This window comes from Humulus lupulus, chromosome 8, assembly GCF_963169125.1.
Source record: "Humulus lupulus chromosome 8, drHumLupu1.1, whole genome shotgun sequence".
Lineage (NCBI taxonomy): Eukaryota > Viridiplantae > Streptophyta > Magnoliopsida > Rosales > Cannabaceae > Humulus > Humulus lupulus.
This window is the reverse complement of record NC_084800.1, coordinates 64112843-64120486: the sequence shown is the minus strand read 5'-3', so window position 1 is coordinate 64120486 and position 7644 is coordinate 64112843.

Here is a 7644-nt window from a genome sequence, read left to right as displayed (position 1 = left end):
TTTGGACCATTGGGGAGTTTGGGAACTTTGATTTGATGATTTGGGAATGTTTAGACATGTTTTTGGGAGGTTTTAAAAGGTTAAAACAAAGGAAAATGGCTGCCCCGAAGTTGGGCCGCGGCCCTGGTTCAATGAAGCTGGTGCAGGAATTTGTTCCTGCTAGGCGCCGCGGCCCTTGCTTCAGGTTGTGCTGGGGGCCGCGGCTCAAGCAGGCTTTTGAGCCCGTTTGGGTGTTTTAACCCCGGGAACATGGTTTTAGGCCTTGGGATCATTCCTACTACCCGGATTAGTGAGGATTGATGTCTTGGAGGCTAAGTTTTAGTTCAAGGATTGGTTTTAGAACTTGAACTCATTGGATCACCATTTTTGGTTGTGACTAGGTTATCACTAGAGGCTTGGAATCGGGATCGTGCTTGTGGCTCATTTGTTGGTACCATTGCTTGGACTTAAGGTAAGAAAACTGCACCCCATATGTGACATGCATGGTTATGTTTGATGCATGTTGGATGTTTAAAAGTAAACATTGATAGCATAATGAATGCTTGGCAGTCTTGCCCATTTGCATATGATTATTATTGAGGCATGCTGGATGGTTAAGTGTGATGCATGTGATGCACGAGAAACATGTGATTAGGGCATGCCATGAATGATGAATATAGGATTGGTCAGAGCTTGAGTCTTTGTGTTTGTGCATGATCAATATTATGCTCACAACTGTTAGGTAAGCATGCTGAATGTTCTACTCTTGGATAAATGACATATGATACATATTGATACATATTGATAACATTGCTTACTTGTGCATGGCTCTGACTAACTAGTCAGAATTGGCAAAGGTGTCAGTACTAGCTGTGAAGCTGTGACCTACTTGTTAAGTTCACAGTAATACTGGGCACTGGTCACATTGTGCTGACTCACTAGTCAGGACGGCCTTAGCGTGTTCCACGTAAGCCAACAAAGATTAGATCTAATCGACTTTCTGCATTGGATGACTCAAAGAACATTAATGCCGGACCGGCCTTAAGTTCGATGATTATTAAAAAGCGCTTGTCTAGCCAAGGGCTAGCCATTTAGAGCCAGGGCCAGAGAGCCCCATGACTATTATGTCACATGGCTATGGGCACCGGCCCCACAGTGACGTGCTTGTCAGTCACTCATCTGATAAGAGCCATTGCAGGAAAGCCCAGGTAACGGTGTCGTTACACGGCTATGGGCACTGAGCTCCCTAGTGACTTGTTTGTCAGTCACTCAGTATGGTTTAACAGGACCTCAAAGTGATATTCACTCATCTGATTAGAGCTATGAGCTCTGTATGATCATTTCGATCATCATATGCATGGTTTTGGGTGTTGAGCCCCGTAGTGACTTGCTTGTTAGTCACTCAGCATGGTTTACCAGAACCTCAAGTGTTGAGACACTCATCTGATTAGGATTGACTTGATAGTCATCCAATCAGAAGGGCAGGATTTCTTATTCTGGATACCCTAGCATTGTTTGAATTCATTTGCATGCTTGAATAAAGCTATGCTTGCTAGGCATGCCAGATATGATTTGATATCATGATATGAATGTTTATGAGCATATGAGTTTTCTTGCTGGGCTTCGGCTCATGGGTGCTTTGTGGTGCAGGTAAAGGCAAAAGGAAGCTGGACCATCCTTGAGTTGGAGAGCTTAGGTGGTGACGTGTACATATGTAGCTGCTCGACCAATACTTGGGCGAGGTTTGAAAGTGGAACTACGGATAAACCCTGTTTTGCCGCTTAGAACGGCCTGTTGTAAACATTTTCTTATAATAGACTCTGAAATTATATTTTTGGGATCCCTGTGTATATAGTAAACGTTCTAATGAAACGTTATATCTTAACCAAAAAATTTAATCCCTAAACCGCTAATCATACTTAGTTACACGTTTATGGCCAAACGACTCAATTAGCGAGTTTAGCATTGTTTGCAATGTGCACTGTAGCGGTCCCTGGAGTTGGGGTGTTACACTAGGTGACCGCTAAAGGACTAAAAGTCAGATCATTCTCAAGGGTCGCTATTTTGTTCATTCTCGCTCGAATTAGAGGTAAGAAAACTGCACCCTGTGTATGTGACATGCATGATTGTTATTGAGGCATGTTGGTTGATAAATGTGGACATTGATTGCATATTAAATGCTAGCGAATATTGTTTACTTGTATATGGCACTGACTAGTCAGGGATACTGACCTAAGAGTCATGAACGGTATAAGCGTCCTGAATGCAGGGCCGAATGAAGATTAGATCTAATCGATATCAGCGTTGAATGACTCTAAGGCATTAACGCTGGACCGACCCTAAGGTTGATGAATCTTGGAAACGCTTGGCTAGTCTAAGACTAGATACTCAGAGTCAGGGCCAAAGGCCTAGGTGACTGCTTGTCACATGGCTAGGTGGTGATGTGTACATATGTGACCGCTTGACCACCACGGCCAAGGAGTTCTCAGAGGAACTAGAGGGTTTACCCTATTTTTGCCGCTTAGGTCGGCGGGTTTGTAAATTTGAAACAGTAATGACCAGTTTGAGTTGTAAATAACTTGTAAATGTTTTTTTATGGGCCCATGAACAGTTTTATGTACTTAGTAAAATATATCATTTCCTTCTTATTGGTTTTCCACCCTAGCCTGTTAATAACACTTAGAAGCACGTATTTAACCAAAGGACTCGGGTAGTGAGTCAAATTTCTGGTTCACCGTAACTGTTTTGGGGTAACCAGGGCGTTACAACTTGGTATCAGAGCGTGCCAAGGTTAGGGTTCCTGTAGACTGGCTGGGCATGTACACACATCAGTGAAGTCAAGCTCGACTCATGGTTTGGTAACTATTTTTGTAGTTATATGTATAACTGCTTAAATATAGTATATATATGCTTTACCTGTATGCATGAGACATCATGTTAAACCTGTGCCCCGAAATATTATATCCTCAGCAAATGTGTGCTAATTAGTACTGAGATTGCTGGAACATACTTATTAGTATGGTTGATTGTGAATTATTATGTGATACATGCAAAGTGCTAAATGCTATAAACATGTATCTGCTTGTATAATTGTATGACTGTGGAATATGATAATTGTCTTCTTGTTCTTGGACCGTAAGGCGGCAAGAGGTTTAATTATTACTACCTGACTGGCCGTGTTGATCATTATTTCAGCAAGGTATCAGAAATAAGAATGTATCCAGGGCAGACAGATACGTCAACTGGCTAAAGTAATCAAGGCCAGAATAATAATAGTCAGGGTCAGGAAAATGACCGGTCACAGATTCCACAGCCAGCCCCGGTAAACTGGCAGCAGATAGTTTGTGATCTGCAGGCAACAGTGTTGAGACAGGGGGAAGAGCTTCGTCTCCTGAGACAACAGCAAGTGTAACGCCCTGGTTACCCCAGAACAGTTACGGTGAACAGTGAACCGGAAATTTGACTCGCTACCCGAGTGCTTTGGTTAAAAACGTGATCTAAGCGTTATTATTGGGTTAAGGTGAAAAACCGGTAAAAAGGAAATGATACATTTCATTAAGTAAATAAACTGGTCATGAGCCTTTCAAAATATTTACAAGCTATTCATAATACAAAAGGGTCGCTACTGTTTCAAATTTACAATCCCCGCCGGCCTAAGCGGCAAAAATAGGGTAAACTCCTAGTCCCTCTGAGAACTCTTTGACCGTGGCGGTCAAGCGGCCCAATATGTACACCACATCGCCCAAGCTCTCCACTCAGGGTTGGTTAAGCTTCTCCTTTCCTTTACCTGCACCACACAGAACCCATGAGCCAAGGTCCAGCAAGAAAGCACAACAAAGCATGACATAATATCAACAATGATCATAATAACCATTCAAGACCAACAGTCTAATACAGATGGGTGACAATAGCAAAAGTCACAAAGATGGGTACAACTCCCTATAGCCATGTGACGATAGGGTCACCAGGGCTTAACCGATAAGTAGTTCTTTCATAAGTTTGATCAGGACAGGTGCATGGTGATTGGTCACCAACATAACCTTCCTCCCGACTCTAGAGTCGTAACTGTGGACAACGTCCCCTAGCCATGTGACAAACAGTCACCGGGGTCCTATACCTTGGCTTAGTACATCTGGTCTTAGACCAGGCAAGCACTTATAAGTTGATCGACCTTAGGGTCGGTCCAGCATTAATGCCATAGAGCCATTCAATGCATGTTCATCGACTTTAGGGTCGGTCCCTGACTAGTCAGTACAATAGATAAGTAATCAGCATTTGCTAGCATTTGATATGCAATCCATGTCCACATACATCAACCAACATGCTTCAATAACAAACCATGCATGTCACATACATATACAGGGTGCAATTGTATCCATACACTATTTTCTTACCTCTGGTTCGAGTGAAAGTTATTATAAGAACGACCCCTGAGAACGATCAATCTTTTAGCTCCTTAGCGGTTACCTAGTCACAACCAATGATAACCTCCATTAATGAAAATATACATAAATAGGGTCTTAACCTAAGCACCACTCTCGGGACCTCGAAACATGCCCACACAGTGAGTAGATTCGATCCCGGGCCTTAAGGATTGAAACCCCAAGTAAAAAACCCTTAAAAACACTCAAAACGGGACTTAGAAGGAACAGGGTAGCGCTACAGCGCTCAACCCCTAGCGCCCCAGCGCTATACTCATAACCACTCAAATGCCAAGAAGCCTCCTGAGGAGCGCTGTAGCGCCCTAAGTTGGGCGCTATAGCGCTACCTTCATACCCAAACTCCCCTGAACCGACCTTCTTCAACTCCTTCGATTCTAACTCGATTTCCAAGCTTCCAAATCCTATTCTTGATGCCAAATGAACCCAAAAACCATCCTAACACACCCCAAACATATCAAGCATGGGAACCCTAGCCAAAACTCCCAACAAAACCAAGAATTCACCCTAGAAATCCCAGCTGCAAAACAGAACCAGAACAAGGCAAACCAGAGAAATCCATGGTTAGAAACTTACCCAAAGTTCAGCTTATGACACTCTTCAATGATGGAACACACTCCCAAACTCCCAAGGCTTGCTTCCTAAGCTTGAATCCTCAAAATTGGTTCAAAAATCACAAAGAAAGGTGAAGAGAAGAAGGTACGGGAGAACTCTTAAGCATGCTCTGTTTTTCCACTATCTTCTTCAGCTATCAAAGGATATATCTATCCTAGGGGTGAAATGTCAATTTTACCCCTAGGTCAATTAATAGTTTCTAAAGTCTCCCGAGGGCATATTTGGTACTTCCCTCCTATCTCGTTAATCATAATTAACGCTCTCCAATTCTCGCTATTCTCAATAATCTCAAACACCAATAATTCACAACCCGTTACCCTTTAATACCCGGTAACGCTCTAATCATTAAAATCACCCCGAGACTCAATCCAAGCCCCGACACTTAAACCTGATGTAACTAAACCGCTAATCAATATTCTAAGATCATCTCATGCCGAATAGCTCGAACAAACCCACATTATAATGTGGTCTCAACACATATCATTGACATGCACACAATTATTCCATTATACTCTCAACGAGCCAAATGACCATCACACCCCTGTAATAAAAATGTGGACCCACATGCATGCATTTAACATCACACTATAATATAATTCACATATCCACGCATAAACACATTTAATGGCATAACCAAACAGTTATGGCCCTCCCGGCCTGCTATTCCAGCCATTAAACCATATTAGGGAATCTGGGGCATTACAGCAAGCGCCTGCAGTGGCCAGTGTATAAGAGGCACCTCCTGTGTCGGTGTCAGCGGCAAAGCAACAGCCTGAGGTTGGAAATAAATGGGAATCTCTTTATGAAAGGTTCAGGAAGCAACAACCTCCAGTTTGTGAGGGCAGTGCAGATCCTACCAAGGGAGAGCAGTGGATGAGTATGATTACCACTATCCTTAATTTCATGAGGATATCTGGTAATGAGAGGGTGGCCTGTGCCACTTATATGTTTCAGGAGGATGCCCGGATTTGGTGGGAGGTTATTACCCAGACCAAGAATGTTAATGCCCTGAGTTGGGAGGAGTTTCAAACTCTGTTTAATGAAAAATATTATAATGATGCCATCAAGGCGGCGAAGGCCATGGAGTTCCTTAGGCTACTTCAGGGAAATTTATCAGTCACTGAGTATGCCTTAAAGTTTGATCGTTTGGCAAAGTTTGCCATGGAGCTGGTGCCCACTGATGGGACCAGGAGAGAGAGATTCTTGCAGGGGCTATAGCCCATATTAGCCCGTGATGTACGTATCACCACTGTGGCTGGGGTCACCACCTATGCACAGGTGGTTGGGAAAGCACTCGAAGCTGAGAGTGCAGAGAACAGGATCTGGCGAAACAGTGTAGCTAGAAAGGATTTCAGGAGGACAGGTCCTCCATTTGTGGGTTTTGGTAGGGGTGGAGGCCCCAGTGAGCAGAAGATGAAGGTTCTTGATACCTTCCCAGTTCCAGGTCTTGATAAGCGGCCCCGTGGTATTTCTATGGGTCGTCCAGGTGGTGGTGAAGCCTGGAAGTCTTATCCTGAGTGCCCTAGATGCAAGATGCATCACTTGGGAGAGTGTAGGGCAAGGGCCTGCTTCTCTTGTGGAGCAGTGGGTCATCTAAAAAAGGATTGCCCTAAGGCTAGAAAAGAAGAACCCAGGAAAGCGAACAGCTCAGCCCCAGCTCGAGTGTTCGCATTGACTCAAGCAGAAGCTGAGGCTTCTCCGTCAGTTGTTACAGGCCAGCTTCTTAGTGCTGGAACCCCTTATAATGTATTGATTGATTTTGGTGCTACACACTCTTTTGTTGCTAGTAGTATTATTGATAGACTGTGTAGACCCTGTGATTTTTATGCTGTGGGGTTTGGTACTTTGTTACCCAGTGGATAGTTAGTGGTATCCAGGAGATGGGTCAGATCTTTGCTAGTGACAATGGAGGGTAGAGAGTTATCAGTGGATTTGATAGAGTTGGTTATGATTGACTTCGACATGATATTGGGTATGGATTGGTTAGCAAAGTATGGGGCAACCATTGATTGCAGAAGGAAGATGGTCACCACTAAGCCTGAAGGTGAGGATCCTTTTGTGTTTGTTGGTACTGTGCATGGACATCGCATACCTATGATTTTTGTATTAAGGGCTAGGGATCTATTGCAAGGAGGTTGCGTTGGATTCTTGACCAGTGTGGTTGATACCACTCAGGTTGTGCCAGTGAGACCAGAAGATACTATACTTGTTTGTGAATTTCTGGATGTGTTTCCAGAAGATTTGCCAGGGTTGCCACCGCACAGAGAAATTGAGTTCGTTATAGAACTGACACCAGGGATGGAGCCAGTGTCTAGAGCGCCTTACAGAATGGCCCCAGTTGAGTTGAAAAAATTAAAGGTACAGTTGCAAGAACTGTTGGATTTGGCTTTTATCAGATCTAGTTTCTCACCTTGGGGTGCGCCAGTTCTGTTTGTAAAGAAGAAGGATGGTTCTCTGAGAATGTGTATTGATTACAATGAACTAAATAAGCTGACAATTAAGAATAAGTATCATTTGCTAAAGATAGATGATCTGTTTGATTAGTTGCAAGATAAGAATGTATTCTCAAAGATTGACATTCGCTCTGATTATGTGGCGAATGCACTTCAAC